A 20,810-nucleotide genomic window follows, 5' to 3' on the forward strand; every position below is an offset into this window, starting at 1 on the left:
GAGTTTTATATTGTGCTTTCTGGGGTGAGCGTGTTGACATTTGGTAGATTTAGTATGATTAAATCCAACTCTGGTGCAGTGAACTAGGCATGGGCCGCTATAATATTCTGACGGTATGAAAACCTTTAATAAAAATATCACGGTATTGTTAATACTGCTCTAATATGAGTTCTTTTTAAATGTCTGGGTGAAAAACAACGACTTCTTTTCTCCATTGAACACAGCATATTTTATTTTAAGAAACATAAAATAATAAAAAGGTAAATAATTAAAGTAAATCGTTGATTTCTGCTACATTCATTAGTTTCAAAAACACAGATTTATATTAGTAACTTGAAAAGGTATCTTTGAAGATCTTTTTTTCTTTGGATATTTAAGCCACTGATTGATAGTGTCAGATCAGGGGTCCGTTCATCGTACGTGGATTACTCAGTTAGCTGGATTTGGATATTGACGATTTGACATGATCCAGGATCGTTTCGTTCTTCAAAGCTGATCCGAGCGTTGTTGTCATAGTAACAGTTCTGCTAGCTCAAACCTGATCGGGAGCAGGTTCAATTCATATAAACAGGATTAGATCGGCTCAGTTCAAGCAAAGATAATACAGAAAGTATGTTCCGAATTCTGATATTTTCTTACAGTAGTAGTTTTATACACTTGGGAAAATGGTAAATATTTTTTAACTATATATATATATATATATATATATATATATATATATATATATATATATATATATATATATATATATATATATATATAGTTAAAAATATTTAAAATATTTATATATATAAAGTGATAGTTATTAATAAAATAAATAAAGTTATGTATATATTAATAAAACTTATGCAATCTGCACCCTCAAAATGAAAGTAAAAAGACTGCCAACTGATGGTGCAAAGAGAAAACTTATTGATATGATCTTTTTAGATCGCTTTAGTACAAATTTTGTATAATTAAAAATAAAAATGAAAAAAATGGCTATTATAATAAAGAAAATCTTTTCTAAATGTAGAATTAAATACACTGATATGCATTGAAATACATGATGAATACTCTTGACACATGAAAGAGTAAAGCCTGCAGCCCACAACAAATGTGGAAGGTTATTGCGTGTCCTATTTAACAAACCGTTTACTGCTCATTTGATGTAATTTAGCTCACATGGATAATTGAATATTAATCAGATGATGTCATTACGCTGCTGTGCCGTCAGCCAATCGTTGCATTGCTGATCATGATCTCGAAGATCGATAAATCTGTCCTTCACTACACACGCAGCGATCTCTGATCAGTTTATCCAGACATTCTAATCTGATTCGCGAACTTGTTTGAAGAACCAAATTAGCGAGAGATCAGTTATCGAGATGAAAAGATCCAGGATCTGCCAAATCATCTTAGATCATTTAAGCGAGGTACGAAGAACGGACCCCATGTCTTCCATGTATGTTTGTTTTCGTCATGTGACCTTCTCCTTGTGCTCCTTTGTTCTGGTTCCTGCCATTAGTTTATGTTCATCACTTCCACCTGTGTCTTACTCCTCTATACAATCAGTTCAATCATCCTCTGTGTATTTATAGTCCCTGTGTGTCATTCAGTTTTCGTCTGATATTCTGTCCCAGTTGATGTCTGTTTTCACCCCATGTCATTCCTGTGTTTTTCATGTAAGTGTTTATTAATACATCTACGTGTTTTGATAAATTCTGCAATCCTGTGCCTTCCTGGAGTGAACCTAGATAGCATGCTTGGATGTTGGATTAGAAGCATATATGCAACATAGGCTCAACATAGGCAGGTCAATAGGTGCTTTTTAAAACACTATTGGTTGGGGTTAGGTAAGGGTGGGGATCGTCAGTCACAAGAACAGCAGGTGCGAATGCCACTCGCGAGATAAATTTGGAATCTGAAAAAGCCTACACAGCGGCCTCTGGTGGATTAGCGAAAACAAAAACTGCAAAAATAACAAAGCTCCTGGGATGTTTTTTGCTCTCTACATTAATGTATATAGGGGTGCGTTTTCAGAATGAGCCTGGGTTGTGTTTTTACCACGCAATCTCGCGGCAGTTCGTAACTTTTTGACTTCGTGGCTAATTCGTATGAATTCGCACGGTCTAATTCATACAATTTAGTACGATTTGCTCATCACCCAATGACGGTTGGGGTTAGTGGTGGGGTTGGGTGCCACGCCTCCTTTTCAAAATTGTACATTTTCATACAACTGAACTCGTGAGATTAGGCTGGTTTCCTGAATCGTGGGCTGACTATTAGCTTTTGAATTGGAGGGTCATTTCCTGCTGCAGAGACTGTTGCCCTAAAAATCTAAATAAAATTGTCGTTAAACAACCACCCCCACCTCAAAAAATGACATATGCTGTTGGAACGGTATAGCAATGACTTTTCCAAACCGCAGTAAACCACGGTAAACCTTGAAACCGATTATCATCCCATGCCCAGTGTAAACGCTATCACAACCTGCACACCAATCAAGCACACTGCTAAGGCCACTCATGTTAACTTTCAAATATAGTCTGGTGTGGTTTGATTAGAATAAAAAATAGACCAAACACATTTAAATGAATCAAACACAAACAAAAAAAACTGACCATCGCAAATGACATCACAAATGCAATAAGCAACAGAAACGCCACAGTTGACTGTTTGAGACCATTTTAATAGCAGTTTTTGTTTAATTTTATTTTTGCATTTGAAATGATAAAATTAAAATGATAGATTGCAATCAAATAGCAGCATATATAATATACAACAAAGTAAGAGACAGAGACACAGCACACACCTATAATAGTTTATCTCTATAAAAAAAAGAGGAAAAATATTGAAAAAAATAGCACATAGTTTTGTTTATGGGAGAGAAGGTTATGCACAAAGTAATGTAAACCCTTTACAGTTTTGAATGATGCTTTGCACATATCTATGACAAAAATTTATGTGTTGTAACACCGAAGGCAGTGGCTCTGAACCAAGAAAAGTAGTTCTTAAGTAGTACCAAAACCTGCAAGAACTACTTGCATCAGAGGCTGAGAGGAGGGTTACCATGATCAACAAGGTTTGACCTGATTTGACCACTAAAATATTACTTGGAAAAGCGGCAGAACACAATGCTGAACCATTTATCACCTCTACACTCTGTTTATTCAAATGACACTATAATGCATGTACAAACTAAGGGCACATTACATGAACACACTCAATAATGTTAAAGCTGTTTGTTCAAACTTAAATTAACTTAATTTAAAATGAGCTGAAACAACACAATTATATAGTTTATTAGAGGTGGTAGATTTAGGGTTGGAGTAGGTATAGAATTTAATAAAACACTAGTTTGAAAAAAAAAAAAAAAAAAATAAATATGTGCATAGCCACTTAAACTCTGCTGCTATTTAGGAATTTCCGCCTGGATTTTGCCTACCCAAATTTGAAAGCTTCCCAAATCCACATAAAGAGGTGTAAATGCAAAAATTTGGTATCATTTTAAAGAAAACCCTTTGAATTTTCATAAAACACTATTGAAAGTGTTTAAAATAACTGTATATGTCATCTAATAAACACCTAAAAAAGAGGCGCTTTTTGTATTTTTTTTATATAAACCCAAATTTGAAAGTGTACCTTTTAGGTTCTGTGTGGTCTAGTGTGCTGTAATTAATTTTGTTGGTTCCTGCTCATGTCTGTAATCATAGGAAAAAAAGAAAAATGTCTCTACCATAATATATGCAAAAGTTATTGCATTCCAACTGATGAGTGGTGCTATACAAGCCACAGGGACCGATCATTGTTTTCATATTTCACTATTCTTTTGTTTAATCAAACATAATTCACTATGTTTGGACCACATCAGACATATAAAAGGATTACTTATGCACATCACCTCAAAAACAGAGGAGAATAGCCCTGAAGAGCACAGCATAAGGTAAAAGATGACAGCTGTCTGTGCTATCTGGGGCTGCTTATTGATCATGAATGTATTGTTTACATTTCTGCGCCATGGAAACACCACAATTCATTCAACAACTGTTTGGCATATGAATATAATTCAGTAAAAAGAATGCTAGAACTGTATGAGCACAGGCAAGAGCTTTTATTTGAGCTATAACTTGTACATGTGTCATATAAAAAAAATATGAAAATGTACCAATGTAAAATACCTAGCTCGGGTCTCCAAAATACTGTGTATTTAAGTGTAAATAACTTTTATACAGTAGAATAAAAACCAAAGTAATGCATATGTGCATAAAATATAGATTCTAAACTTTCAAACGACACCACTTACGGGGGTCTGGTGCAACGCTAGCCCTTTAAATCTGAATGCAAAAGTCGATGACGTCACGGACCCGGTACCGGGTCCGCAGAGTTTAATCAAAATGAAAATCAACAAAACAAATTGAAAAATGTATTTTTTTGTATTTTGTGTGTTGCTAATAAATATTATACATATAAATTATGTCGACATTCTTAGGATAGCTCATTTGACGATACAAAACTGCAACTGATCCATTATTAACGTTATATGTTTTGCCTCGGTCTGGAACATGTGGTCTGGATTGGGCGTCCTGAAATGGTCGATGGGTCTACAGCTGGATACATCTGCTTTTGATGTGGAAAAGCAAAGCAGTTCTTAGAAGGCTCGCCAGACAAATTAGCTTTGCAGAAGCCAATAGCAATGGCACCTAGTTTGTTCTGGTGGAAAGGTGTAATATTTTATTTACTTTGTATTTTAACTAAAGCTTCTCCAAGTACAAAATGTTTTGTTAAAAAATCCGTCTCATTTTAATTACAGATTTAGGTTTGTGTAGCGGGTGTAACCATACAATCTTGTTAACTTGCAGCACAGTTAAGGTGTTATTTTTTGTGCTTTGTTAAGATCAAAATGAATTAGCAGAACAGTAAATTGTTTAATGATGTATATGGGCATGCACAGTCCAACGCCTGCAGGCGATAATCAAAATACGAAACATTCCTTGTTGACTCCCCCCATTTTATAAACTGGATACAAAGAGAATACCGTAACATCCATAACACAACACTCTCGCACCTGGTTGTGCGGTATTGATTGGCAGCCACCTCCATGCTAATTATTGCTAATGACAAAATCGTCCGTGCGCCGCTTGATTTGCATGTGCAAACACTAGAGTCGTGTCACAGTTATCTGCTGTGATGGAGGCATGTGCTAATCAGGATGATGGACTCTGAGAGGTCGTAATTTAAGTCTAGGAACTCGTGTCTTCATTGTTCCGTTGCTAGCTGGTGAAAATAGTGACCTACTCAAGTGCCGTGTTTAATCGCTTGGTTCATTTGGTGTGGATGACAATGTAATGATTAGAGGGCATCTGTGGTTTGTGTTCATTGGAAAAAAAACAGCTTAGATAGCTGTTAGCAAATTTTGTAGATATTAAAATTTGATAGCAAGCAAAGCACTGTGTGACACCGTTGTGGGCCATTCGTTTGAATCTAGCAAAGCAAACATACTGGAGCCTTTAGATTGTGCGAGTTTAGTGTTGCGATTGCTCTGCTATTGTGGTTTATTTGAAAACTACTATCCGGACCATGGTGTTAACCAACCAAGCAGACAAAGACCACTGAAAAGATGGGTCTCAGTCTGCTTTCAGACTTACTCTGGTGTGGTTTGACTCTAATATGATCACAACATAGGCCAAAGACATCTAAACTAAGCAGAAATGTGCATAATGCCACAAGATACAACCAGTAAAAAGGACAGAACGCTCAAGCAAACTAGTTTTTCTTGTCATTGTTGGCCATTACAGAAATAAAATAAAGTGCTTTAGATGTTAGTATCAGTATTATTCAGTTTTTTGGGATGTTGCTATAGTGCTCTCCAAAACAGTGACAAAATTCACATTTAGATAAGTGTGAAAGCAGACTGAGACCCATCTTTTCAGTAGTCTTTGTCCGATTGGTTGGTTAACACCATGGTCCGGATAGTATTTTTCAAATAAACCACACTAGCAGAGCAATCACAACCTCAAACATGCCAAATCTAAAGACGTTTCTAAAAATGTTTGCTTTCCTAGATTCAAATGAATGGGTCACAATAGTATTACACAGTGAATTACTTGCTTTGAATTGAATTGAATTGAATTGCTATTAAATACATATATTATAGGCAAGTCATTGTATAACAGATGGTTTGGCTGGTTTGTTCTGTCGACAATGGAAAACAGAAATATTGGGGCTAATATATTGAGAAATATAAGGGGGCTCAGGGCCGGAGTGGGACTCCTTTTCAGCCCTGGAGTTTCAAGCCTCAGACCGGCCCACCTCAGTTCACGACTGACTATATTAAAATAAGGTCATTTCCAATTCAGTTTCTAATTACACTATCACGTCTTTTTTGAGAAAACAGCTGCTTTAGAACTTCAACTGTTCAACAACCCTAACAGTATTATATGTTTTAACAATAAAAATGAAAAAAGCAAATTACTTAGACGTGGATCAAACCCGGGCCGGTGGCGTTGTAATCTAACGAGCTAACCACTGGACCACAACGACTTTACATTGAAAGGTGACCCATCTGAGTTATATCATCACTAACCTGCAGGCTGCATCTTGCCCACGAGGCTGCGAGAAAATAGAATAAAAGAGCAGAGCTGCGGTAAAATAATGAATAAGAAGATTGTGGTCAAGTAAATAAATAAATTAATTTAAAAATTGTGACTGCTGAGAGCAACAAATTCTGGAGCGAGGGACACCGACCCTCGCGGGCAATAAACGGACCGGCCCACCGGGAATTCTCCCGGTCCTCCCGATTAGCCAATCCGGGCCTGCGGGGGCTAATAACATTGACCTTCTTTGAACCGTTTTTTAAAAAGTTGAAACTGCTTTTATTCTAGCCAAAAAAAAACAAATCGGACTTTCTCTAGAAGAAAAAATATTATAGGAAATACAGTTAAAAATTCCTTGCCCTGTTAAAATCTATTTGTGCAATTTTTTATTTATTTATTTATTTTTTTTGCTTGATTTAAATGTATTTGTTCATTATTGTTCATTTAAAACCAAAGCTCTGAAGTAATTTGCTAAGCTACTTTTACCGTCTTAATGTTACTGCAGAAGAAGCTTGTCATTATGAAATACATTTCAATAGTCAATGAAATAACACCTGAGCCACTTTATATCTTCATCTGAATTCCGGTGTTTTAACATCGGCTAGATCTCAGCAGAGGTGATATTTGAGTCAGGCTTTCTCGGAATACCGGGGGATGTCCAGGGAGAGGTCAGACCCGTGAGGAAATCCCACACACACCTCCAGAGCTGTGACAGAGGAAATGAAGGAGAGATAGTGTTGAGAATGAGACCAGAGACAGTGGGCTGGACTGCAGTAGCCACTATTGTTTTCATCTGATGCTTTATTAAGATAAATGGAGAGACCGTACAGCCCTCTAATTCGTTTAAACCTTATATAATCACCAGCCTTATGGTCAAACCTGTGTTTTTCACCAGTTTAAATTGTGAGGCTTGACTATAGCCTGGCCTTGCATATGAGTTTGGCTAAAAGTCATTAGATATGACATAAAATGTGCCATCAAAGGTTGTCGTAGTTCCCAGCCTTTCCATTACATAACCACGATTAAACTGGAGGTTTTCAATGCCAGATAGACTTTATTTAACATGAAGCTGAGGAAGTCAAGAGCAAATCCCAGAGCAATCTGAAGTCTCCCCTGGACAATTCTGTCTGTCTGTGTCCGTGGTCCTGCTTTTATACGTCACATCTCTCCTTATCAAGTTTTTTTTTTACCCAGTATACATTTCATACATATGGTATTTAGGGTACTGTGATGTTTCTCTGTTATATTCTTGGCTCTTAGCCCTGCCTTTTCTAAATCATTCTAGTATGGTTATATGGGTTAACATACATTGTCATGATGGTATATTAACAAGATAATTTGTCACTCACTCTCCTGAATGCTTCTTTCAGATATAGCTTCATATGGTTATTTATCATACATAATCAGTGCTTTAAATATTCAGCTATTTCACATATTCAGTTATTTTCTAGCATAACATCTCATAGTGTTACTCCTGTGCAGGCTTACTCATCTTACTCAACACAAACACGGTTTTAACTGGGGTCATGTTTACTGCACACTTACTGCATACTTTTAGAAAATAAATAACTTTACATAAACATAAAAAACTTTAAATACGTAATGTATTGTAAATGCTAGTGTTCTTAATCATACTATATTGTAGTAAAGTACTTGAATTAATCTGTTGTGGTAACCCTGCTGAAAAAAAAAAAACTATATATATATATATATATATATATATATATATATATATATATATATATATATATATATATATATATATATATAATAAATATCTTAAACCAGCTTATGGCTGGTTGGCTCGTTTTAGCTCGATATATATATATATATATATATATATATATATATATATATATATATATATATATATATATATATATATATATATATAAATATCTTAAACCAGCTTATGGCTGGTTGGCTGGTTTTAGCTCGACTTAGAAGGGTTTTAGCCATTTCCAGACTGTTTTTTTTCCAGCCTGGTTTTATCTGGACAGGCTGGGTAATGACCAGCTAAAACCAGCTTGGTTTAGAAAGCGAATAGTTGCAATGGTAACACATATAATATAAACGAATGACTTAATTCTAGAGTTATCTACAACTACAGGGTATATTATACTAAAATACACCACAGATTACTGTAGTAAAAATTTTATTACAGTATTTTTTTACTGTATGTATTACAGTATATCAGTTCACAGTCAATACACTGTATAGCCCATGCAGGCCCCATACAGTATGCTGGAGCATTCATTAACTAAAAGTTGTAAATAATATATGGTTAGAGTAATTAATAATACATTCTTTAGTTTTTAAACCATACTGTAGTAAAGTGTAATATACTGTTTATAATAGTATGTATATATTAGGGGTGTGACGAGAGACAAGACACGAGATTGGGTTTACGAGAATGAGAAAAGAAAATGCACAATAGATTTTTATTTAAAAGAAAAAAAAATTGCAAATTGCAAAACAATACTGATGCTTTTTTTTAAACCAATTTGTAATGAATGTTATTTTACATTTATTTTAATAAATTGTGCCATAAAGGACATGCAAACACTGCTAAATATTTAGCAATAAACTCTTTTGACTGACTTCTTCCATGTACAATTTCACATGAGAATCAAACTCTTTTCCATAAATTAAAAAAAAAAAATGTATATATATATATATATATATATATATATATATATATATATATATATATATATATATATATATATATATATATATATATATATATATTGTTTTTTTTTTTTTTGGTTTTTAATGTTTCACTTTCATTAAGCAACAATAATAGCAGTTTGATTACATTGTTTATATGTCTTTACTGCACTTCAGTAATGCGACTGAAATAGAAATACTCTACATGTCTTAATTCAATTAGTGTTTACGACAATTATGGCTTTAAGCATATCTAAAGTGCTATTCTGTTGTATGTTATGAACATACATATATATATAGCCTGGTGTTACGCAATAAAAATAGTATAGTAATTTATAGTAAAGGGCAATATTTAGCAATAAGCATTTATACATATATATATATATATATATATATATATATATATATATATATAAAATTCCTCTCCCTCAGTCATCTTTCAATCAAGCAAGTTTCTCGTGTCAGCCCAATGATTGTTTGGCGACATCACCAACCAAAGCGAGAGATGGCAGTAATGCACCAAAAGGTTTGTTGTGCAGTAAGAAGAAGAACTGTAGAATGTGCTATTAATTACTTTAGTATTTTTTCATGTTGTAGTTCACTGTATAATTTAAATGTTGGTTTATTAAGCTAAGTTTTTCCTTAAGTTTTTATTTTTGTCCTAATAAGACAAATCTCTTAATTGTTTTGTCGATGTTAAATATTTTTCTTTAAATGAACATAATGTTGTTGATTTCCTTCACTAGAATCTCGTATGCATAAACCCATCATCATTCACGTCTCTGCATGTCAATGTAAGGACAAAAGCGAAAGTCAAGTCCACCAGGAGCCGAATGATCTGACCTTTTTAGGTGTGCGGTATACCTCAGCTTCCTCTGGATTCCCTCACCAGATGGTCTGCAGACAGAAACCGGCGGAGGGTCCTGATAGATGATTTGGGTTGATCAGATTACACCGCCGTAATTGGCCAAATGAGTTGACAGAGATAGGCGCTTGATTGGTTTAGGTGGAAACAAACGAAGGTCTGGAGCATGTGGCGAAGCTCTGGTGGCCATTGTGATGTGGAGAAGATGGAGAGAGGGCTGAACGGAGAAAGGGAAGGAGGGATAATTTGATGTGGGAGGTGGTTTTGTTCATGTGTGTGTGAGCGTGTGTTTGCCTTTAGCAGAGCTTGGATGAAAAGCTCGCCCTAGTAATAGCCAAGAATTTATTCAACCATATGAATGCTAATCTGGGGTTGTTCCTCCTGATTGACAGCATGCTGTAATTTTGCTGCTTTTAAAGCTCTTCGGAAAGCCTTTGTTGAGGTAATTTGCATTTTCAGCATTCTATGTAAATGCGTAATACGTTTTATTTAGTTTTATGCCTCTTTAGTGTGATTGGCTGGCCAAGAATTGGAATTAATCTGAACATTTTGAGCCATTTTAACGATATATGAGTAGCTCCTCATTGAAATTCACTAGAATGCGTGTTTATTGTGGTCGCAGATATTGTGCAAGATTCTTATCTGGTTAGTTTTTGGTGTATGCATTGTTTTCTTCTGAATGACATTAATATAAGCATCTTTAAAGTGTTAGTTCACCACAAAACGATTCACATGCTGTTCCAAATCCATATCATGTTTTTTGCAGAAAATAGAATTTGTTGCTCTGATTACATTTTATCGTACGTTTCTGGCGACAAATCCACTAGAGGGCGTTATCTACATTTTCTGAATCTAAAATTAGATACAATGTATATATACACATCTTTCCTGAAGGCAGGGTTACTTGTACAGATCAACTAGTGAACCATTGACCTAAAGCCTTCTTCAAACACAACAAATAGTTTTTCAACATCGTACCATGTAAGCAACTGAGCAAACTGACGACAGCAGAAAAGTTTATATAGAGTCTATATAGAGATAGCTTGATGATGCAAACATATTCGATTACAAAGCATAAACGTTGTTTTGTGGTGTTTATTTGGTGTTGTGCAAATAACTAAACAAAAATAAATGTTTATCTATCAATAATACGTCCCTGTAAATATCATTACTGTGTAAAGAAACAAATGTCCTGCATGGTGTTGCCCCCTAGTGTTCATTTATTCAAAAAATGCAGTCAAACGTATATTGAAGTACATTTTTGCGGTTTCACAAAAACATATTTCTAAAGAGGTTTGTGCCATTATCAGTATATTTACCAATAACTCTGCTTTAAAATATTCTTAAATGGTTACTACTATACTGTAAATTATTTTTAAAAAGACATGCGTTTCTACTTTTGTGAAAAATTAATTCAATTACTTTATGTAACTTGCATTACTTTACATTTTATTGTAATCCCTTATATACAATACTGTTTATATGTAAATAAAAGTTTAAATTATAATGCTTCATTCACTCAGATCATATTTTTTATCAGTGAGTTTTGACTGTAAATTCAGATATTTATTTGGGGTGTGAAAGCATGTTACGAGAATGCGTAATACGTAATATTTTTGAATTATGTCTCTTCAGTGTGATTGGCTGACCAAGAATTGGAAATAATGTGGACATTTTAAGCCATAGATACACAAAGCCATGAGTTTTGAACTCACTATTTGTATTTCATCCGTCCTTTATTAGTTGTGTGGTGAAATTGTGTAAAATTGAGAATGCGTGTTTATTGTGGTCTCAAATTTAGTGCAAGCTTAGTGTTTGGTGTTAGTTTTGGTTCATATAAGGATCTTTAAAGTGTTAGTTCACCACACAATGATACACATGATCATGCTGTTCCAAATCTATTAGACTTGTAATCATCTTCAAACATGCCTTTTTGCAGAATGTAGAATTTGTTGCTCCCATTACATTTTGTGACACATTTATGATGACAAATCCACTGGAGGGCGCTGTCTACATTTTGTTAATCTGAAATATGGTGTTATACAGATACACATCTTCCCTAAAGGCAGGGTTTGTTGTGCAGATCAACTAGTGAACCACTGACCTAAAGCCTTCTTCAAACACAACAAATAGTTTTTCAACATCGTACCATGTAAGCAACTGAGCAAACTGACGACAGGAGAAAAGTTGTCCATACGGAGATAGATAGATGACATAAGTGTTGTTTTGTGGTGTTTATTCGAGGTTATGCAAAGGACTGGACAAAAATAAATGTTTATTCATCAATAATATGTCCCTGTAAATATCATTATTGTGAAAAGAAGCAAACATTTTGCATGGTGTTGCCCCCAAGTGTTCATTAACCAAGACACTGCAGTCAAACATATATGTTGAAGTATGTTTTTGTGGATTTACAAAAAGATTTTTCTAAAGAGGCCTGCTTGCTATTATCATTATATTTGTTCATACTCTGCTTTAAAATATTCTCAAATAGTTACTAATATACTGTAAACTATTAAAAAAGACATGCGTTCCTAGTTTTGTAAAAAAGTAATCCGATTACTTAATGTAACTTGCATTACTTATTGTAATCCCTTACATACAATACTGTTTATATGTGAATAAAAGCCTAAATTAAAATGCTTTATTCACTCAGATCATGTTTTTTATTAGTGAGTTTTGGCTGTACATTTAGACATTTAATTAAGGTGTAAAATAATAAATATCTTTATTTGTAGTCTGAAGTACTACATTAGTGAATCCTAACATTCATTCATTCATTCATTCATTCATTTTACTTCAGCTTTAGTTCCATATTTCTCAGGGGTCACCACAGTGGAATGAAACGCCAACTATTCCAGCATATGTTTTACGCAGCGCATGCCCTTTCAGCCATAACCCAGTAATGGGAAACACCCATACAATCTCACATTCCCACACGCGCCCATCCACAATGGCCAGTTTATTTTACCCAATTCACCTATAGCAAATGTCTTTAGAGTGTGGGGGAAATCACAGCACCTTAAGAAAACCCACATGAACATTGGGAGAACATGCAAACTCCTTAATGACAACAGAATTTTCATTTTGAGGTTAGCAGTCATTCTGCTCATTTCTTTTGTTCATGAATTAGATGATGGCACTGTTTCACACAGTATAATGCCATTGGTTTTCTGGTCATACTCCTCCCTCACTCTCTCTGGGATCACCCCCCACTTTACCATCTGATTCTGAAGTGTCTCTCAGGCTTGGGTAAACATCTCTTCTTTTTAATTAAAATAAATCCACTTCCCGCCAATATTTAGCACCCTACAGGGACAGGGCTATACCTTTCAAGACATGGGGATACAGTGGGTAGATTTAGAATGGGGATATATAACATTGGAGATTGAGATACGGAGGGAGAAATCGAGCTCTTTCACCTGGCTGTAAAGCAGAGACATGCTGTTTATCGATGTGTAGAACCAGGGCCTGCTTTAGATTGGTTTAATGCACATAAAAGATTAAAAAAACACTGCAGAACATGCACACAATAGGAGGTTGGGAATAAATACTCTTTAATGTTATTTTATTACATTCATTGTTGGAATACAAAACCATTAACAAATGATGGTAAACTTGTACCATGGTTTATAGAATACACCCATTCTGAGTAGCATATATAGCAAAAAAAATGTAAAATTACTATAAAGAATAATAGGGCCCTATCATACACCCTGCGCAGTGTGGCGCAAAACCCGGCTCAATAGTCTTTTGGTAGTTTCAGCTTGGCGCAAGAGTCGTTTTGAGGCGTTGCGCTAGGCTGTTTAAATAGCAAATGCATAAGCACTCATTTGTGCACCCATAGGCATTCTGGTCTAAAAAGGAAGGCGTTCTGAGGCGGACCGCTGGCGCGTTGCTATTTTGAGAAGCTATAATAGATTTTTCATTAGACCAAAACTAACCCGGTCTAAACTCCGGCGCAGAGTTGCGCCTCTCCTACACACTGCTTAATACGCACAAGAGAGCAATAGGCAAATATCTTTACATATGAAGAAATGTAAATATTAAGGATATATATAGAATATAATAAGAACAGATATAGGATATAAATATAAAGGATTAAAATATTACAAAACATATTATTTTATAGCCTACATAAATAAGAAAAATCACTGCTTTTATGTCTTCTTCATCTAGGGAGGCTTTTTCAGTTCATTCCTAACAATTTGCTTTTGTATAATGTTATTATTATTAGCAGTATTATTTATTATATCCATATTTATATTTGTTTTATTAAAAACAAGCTTAGATTTGCCCACCTGTCAGGTTTTAGACCATATGGGGCATGGCAGGTGTATTTGGAAATAACTCAGTATTTTGACCCCACTTGGTAATTATTGTTAATTTATTCGTTTGCTAGAAATTAGAACAGAATTTAGAAATAGTTTTGAAACAAATCTTTGCTCTTAACAAACGAAATTAATTATTTATAGGCTAATTGATGTCTGTGCATAAAGGTTTCCCTATCCAAGAGCAAAAGTGAAAGTAGATAATTTATCTCTCATTCTCACGCAGTAGATGCTCTGTTTAACAGTTTTCTGTTAAATAACTGTTAACTGTTTGCTTGTGAAATGCTCATTTTTTCCACTTAGACTTACTTTGTGTCCTGTAAATAGCGAATGCGCTCTTGGTGCGACGCAGCTGGGTCTTAAAGGGAATGGGAGATGAGACTCTAATTGGTTTATTCTCAAAACACACCTATAACTCATTAAGAAAATAAACTCAACCCTTTTAGACCATGCACCTTGGCGCAAGGCAGATTTCCCTTCCTTAAATTAGCAAAAACGTGTCCTGACACGCCCTGAAAGCGTTTGCGCCCTGCGTTTTGCGCTCTGCGCATGGACCGTCAAAATAGAGCCCATAGTGTCCATACCATAAAGTTAAAAAGACTTATAATGTTAGTGTGATTCAGCTCAAAAATGAAAGGCAACCATTTTTTTTTTACTTTGTAAACACCATCATTTGAACAAACGTAAATTATTGCAATAAACACTATTTATCAATTATGTGTAACAAAAAAATCTAATGTGCATAAATCTAAAAACAAAATAAATAAATAAAACTAATGTCAATAATATAATAAAATAAATATATATATAATATATTATAATATAATATAAATATATATATAATTATATATATATATATATATATATATATATATATATATATATATATATATATAAAATAAATAATAATGTCAACAAAAAAGCATAAGAATTCTGCATGCAGGGAATTCTGGGAAAGTGAATTTATGGTAATTCACTGTATTTATTAAAGTTAACCAGATTGCAAATTTTGACTAGCATATTTACATTTGGCTGAAAACTGATCTCTTAGAAAAGTGATAGCACACCTCTCCTCAAAAATATTGTTCAACTAGTATAAGTCTCTTTAAGAATCACTAAGGAAATCATAAAAATTAAATGAAATATACCGTCTCATTTATTGTTCGTGACTAACAGTGTGTCCACCATTTGAACTTTGTGCCTTTTCTTTCCCTTTGCATTCAAACAACTGCCATGTGACCTCACATCAGAAGAGAGATTGAATAGGGGTAAAGTGGTTGTACCTGCATTACGAGAGGTTTGTCCGACAAAGGAATAATGGAGACGCATTCATCGTGCGGCTCACACACATGGATTAAACTATCAAAAAGATGGCAGAATCTGGCTTGTTGACAGCACTCACCACAAACTAAATGTTGCAGCGGCAAAAAACCTCACAAGCTTCAACACGCCGCCTCACAAACAAACAGAAGGGGTGGAAAATGCTTCTGCTAGTCAAAGCTATTATTACTGAGAGCTGTCTTTTAAAAGAAGCACCGGGATGACATTGCAAAGGTGTGTGTGGGATTCTGGTATTCATTCATGGCGACCAAATATCCCCTTAACAGCAGTATTATTTTTTTATTTTGATTTATTGATTTTTTTTCACCATAAGGAAAAAAGCTCATACTGTAGGTCGTCCAGATTTAAGTATTTTAAAAATGTTAAGCTGCAGATTGTTTTCTGTAAGGTTTCATTTAGGGGTAGAGTTGAGGAAGACGACATAATATACAGTATACAAATCCCCATACAAACATGAATACCCAATGTGTGTGTATGAGGGTGTGTGGTCCTGGTGTTCGGGTATCAAATTTTGGGGACCAAATATCCCCTTAAATATAGCTGTAGCAGTAATTTTCGACCTTGTGGGGACATTTATTTTTTGTCACATTGAGGAAAGTGCCTCGTAAATAATCCAGAATTAAGTATTTTGTAAATGAAAAACTTGTTTTCTGTAAGATTTGGTTTATAGATAAAAAAAAATTTTTTACATCTATGGGAAGTCACGATAAAAATTGAACTCCCAAAGGTCCTGGTATTTGCCACATTGTGGGGACCTAGTATCCCCTCAAGTATCTTAATGGCAGTAATTTATCACCTTGTAATCTAAACTTAAATATTTTGTAAATGTTAAACTGCAGATTGTTTTGTTTTTTAAGGTTTAATTTAGGGCTAGGGTTGGGGGAAGAGGACAGAATATGCAGACTGTACAGTATAAAAATACCCATAAAACATAAAAACCCAATGTGCATGTGTGAGTTTGTGTGGTCTTGGTATTTATCACATTGTGGGGACCAAATATACCCTCCAATATAGCAATAGCAGTCATTTTTGACCTTGTGGGGACATTTATTTTTTGTCACACTGAGGAAAGTGCCTCGTAAATGGTCCAGAATTAAGTATTTTGAAAATGTAAAACTTGTTTTCTGTAAGGTTTGGTTTATAGATTAAAAAACATCTTTACATCTATGGGAAGTCACAATAAAAATTGAAAACCCAAAGGTCCTGGTATTTGCCACATTGTGGGGACCTAGTATCCCCTCAAGTATATTAATGGCAGTAATTTACAACCTTGTAATCTAAAATTAAATATTTTGTAAATGTTAAACTGCAGATTTTTTTTTTTAAAGGTTTAATTTAGGGCTAGGGTTGGGGGAAGAGAGCAGAATATGCAGACTATACAGTATAGAAATACCCACAAAACATGAAAACCTAATGTGCATGTGTGAGTTTGTGTGGTCCTGGTATTTATTACATTGTGGGGACCAAATATCCCCTCAAATATAGCAATAGCAGTCATTTTTGACCTTGTGGGGACATTTATTTATTTATTTATTTATTTTTTTGTCACAATGAGGAAAGTGCATTGTAAGTAATTCAGAACTTAGTGTTTTGAAAATGTAAGACTACACATTGTTTTGTGTAAGGTTTGGTTCATAGATTATAAGAATCCTTACATCTAAGGAAAGTCCCCATACAAATTGAAAACCCAAAGAACCTGGTATTCATCACATTACGGGGACCTAGTATCTCTAAGATATTTGACACCTCACAAGTATAGATGAGTACACATACACAACAGAATGTTATCATAGTTTTGTCTTCTTTTCCAGTACAGATATACATATTATTAAATCCTGGTATCCTGGCTTGTTCAAACTACTTGTGTAAAATGAGCTAAAACAACACAATTTGTGAGGGTTTTTTGGGGACACCTAATTCGTTTATGTTACTCTAATAACAAATAGGTAACTTAATTTCTGCAGAGACAACATGAAGGAATTGTGTGGAATCCAACATTTTCTACAGTGAAACGTGTGTGTGTCTGTGTGTTTCTGTAATGCAGCAGGAGTTTAGAGTGTGAGTGAGCACAGCTGAAAGAAGTAGATGAGAGAAGAAGAGATATTTGTTTTTAAGTGTCTGTTTTTTGAATGATTTCCACAGAAGGGCTTTTATTTGGCTTTGATGTGAGGAATCAGTTTGAGAGCGGGGGATTCCAGCGTGCCGCTCGCGCAGGGAATCCGGCCCTGCTCTGCCTGCACAAGTCCAGCCGCTCTTCTGAGGAGTCAGGCCTTGTTTGATGATTTTACAGGTCTGCTTTTATCGGCCCCAGTGCCTCGGGTTCGACTGCTATTGATTTGAAGGTTTCTTAGCAAATTCAAAGTGTCTTTTAATCCAGATATGGTTGAGATCACTTAAACAACACTTTATTTTATGTAGAAATAGAATGAATCAGAGGTGATGTGGAGCATTCACAGACAGAAGCAGTTTGAATTGTAACTTGTCTGCATAAATATGCAATAAATGTCACGTTATTTATTTGTAATAGCAGCTTTAAAGTTATATATTGTGTATATATTTTTTTCTTATTGAGGACATTGCATAGGCTTCCATTGTTTTAATTTTTCTCCTAAAATTCATGATATTTTCTGTAGCCTAATAATTCATCCATTCATTTTCTTTTCCAGCTTAGTCAATTTATTAATTAGGGGGTCGCCACAGAAGAATGAGGCGCCAACTTATCCAGGTATGCTCTTCCAGCTTATGCTCTTCCAGTGCAGTGGATGCTCTTTCAGCTGCAACCCATCACTGGGAAAGACCCATAAACTCTCATTCACACACATGCATACATTACAGCCAGTTGAGCTTATTCAATTCAACTATAGTGCATGTCTTTGCACTTGTAGGGGAAATCAGAGCACCCGGAGGAAATCCACACCAACACAGGGAGAATATGCAAAACTCCACACAGAAATGCCAACTGACCCTGCTGAAGCTCGAATCAGCAACCTTCTTGCTGTTAGGCGATTGCGCAACCTCACCGCCTAGCCTAATAATATCAAATATAAATATAACCATTTATATTTAAAAAAGCATTTTAGCTAATTTAAAATCCCTTTTAAAGCCTTATTGTTTATGTCAAATGTGGTAGGTTATCATATTTTACTAAAAAGCAAAGATATTTGACCCCTCACAAGTATAAATAAATACACACAATAAAATGTTATCATAATTTTGTCTTGTTTTCCAGTTCAAATAATACTATTACTAAATCCTGGTTTTTACTTGAGAAGACAATTAAAGATTGCAAGTGGTGTGAAAATAGCTGTTATGAAAGCATCTGATCATAGCAATTTGAGTATGTTTGCAAAAAAACTAAAATAATTTAATTATAAAGCAACTTCTACAGTAAATATCTATGTTGATCTTGAATATGTCAATGTTTTGTTACACAGTTTGACATGCATGGTCAAACAAAAGCCTTTTAAGTGATTGTTTACCTTAATAAATGAAAATGTCCTCACCGTTTGCTCATGGTTGAAACTTTAATGATTTTTTTCTGAAGATTGTTAGGGGTAAAAACAGCCGTTGAAAAAGATAAAGAAACAATAATAATACTATGAAAGTCAATGGCAGTTTTTAGTAAAACATTCATATATAAATATATTTTTTTAAATTATAAATGAATAAAGTCTTTAATACAAGATAATCTTACATATAGCACCTATAATTGCCTCTTTAATATTTTGTTACATTCCTAAAGTAATCTATTGTTCTATTTACAGTGTGTGTGTGTGTGTATACATTACATATATATATATATATATATATATATATATATATATATATATATATATATATATATATATATATATATATATATATATATGTATATATGTATATATATATATATATATATGTATATATGTATATATATATATATATATGTATATATGTATATATATATATATATATATATATATGTATATATGTATATATATATATATATATATATATATATATATACATATATATTATATATATATATATATATATATATATATATATATATATATATATATATATATATATATATATATATATATACACACACAATATATTTATTTATTTACTTTTTTTATCTTTTTGTTTGTTTGTTTATATAAATGCTGAGTGGTGAAAGCAATTGTAGTATTACAGACTTCTTTTTTGAGGGCTTTGATTGATTATAATAACACTAAGTCATTCACTTTGAAAGGAAGAATTTTCAAATAGGTTAAGAGGTTCACTTTATTAATATGCATGTGCTGGGCATATAATCAAACATTTTAAATGAAAATCTTTAAGAAACTGCCATGCTGACACACCGCTAATCTGAATATTGGTGCTGACTTAATGTATTGATCCTTTGTGGCTCTTTTGGATTGCTCGATTGAAATTTATTTTGTTAGGTTAGCATGCTTAGAAATTGGTCCTTGCATTCCTCTGCCACGTGATTTTTTTTTTTTTTTTGGAGCTGTGCAAGCCGAGAGGTCTTTGTTCGACTCGGCCTCGTGTTTTTGCTTTAACCATTAGGGGGCGCTAAAGATTCGTCCGCGAAGAGTTTCTGGATTCCAGCAGTCAGCGAGAGATGCAGTGTGTGTGTGTGCGTGTGTCTATCTGTGTGTCTGTGTGTGCACGCTCTGATGGAGATACAGACACAAGCCAAGCCCCTGTGCCGCTGAGCTGCGGTACATTTCACAGCATTTATTCACCCTGCCTGACACTCGCTCTCAAATTAAATTGAACAATTCCCAACCAAAACTGCCGAAATAAAATCAAGTGGAGGTTATGGGGAAAGAAGCAGCATCTGTTTGTTTTTAATAATGCATTCATAGGGCATTCATATTTCCCATTAAAATTACCTTTAACGTCATTGCGTAAGTTAATTCCCTCTCAGGAAATGAGATTTGTGTGTTTGACCTCCTCAGTATTATCCTCCTAATGCAGGACAGCCCATCAAATTTTAATGAAACCAATTATGCAGCCTTAGAGCTGACACTGGAAGAT

General features: G+C 34.3%; 1 protein-coding gene across 4 annotated transcripts in view; it reads left to right on the forward strand.

Annotated features, from left to right (window-relative positions):
- robo2 (roundabout, axon guidance receptor, homolog 2 (Drosophila)) overlaps positions 1 to 20,810 on the forward strand; it is an 848,620-nt gene that overhangs the window by 451,366 nt on the left and 376,444 nt on the right. The window lies entirely within an intron of this gene.

This window comes from Danio rerio, chromosome 15 (assembly GCF_052040795.2).
Source record: "Danio rerio strain M-AB ecotype USA chromosome 15, GRCz13ab, whole genome shotgun sequence".
Lineage (NCBI taxonomy): Eukaryota > Metazoa > Chordata > Actinopteri > Cypriniformes > Danionidae > Danio > Danio rerio.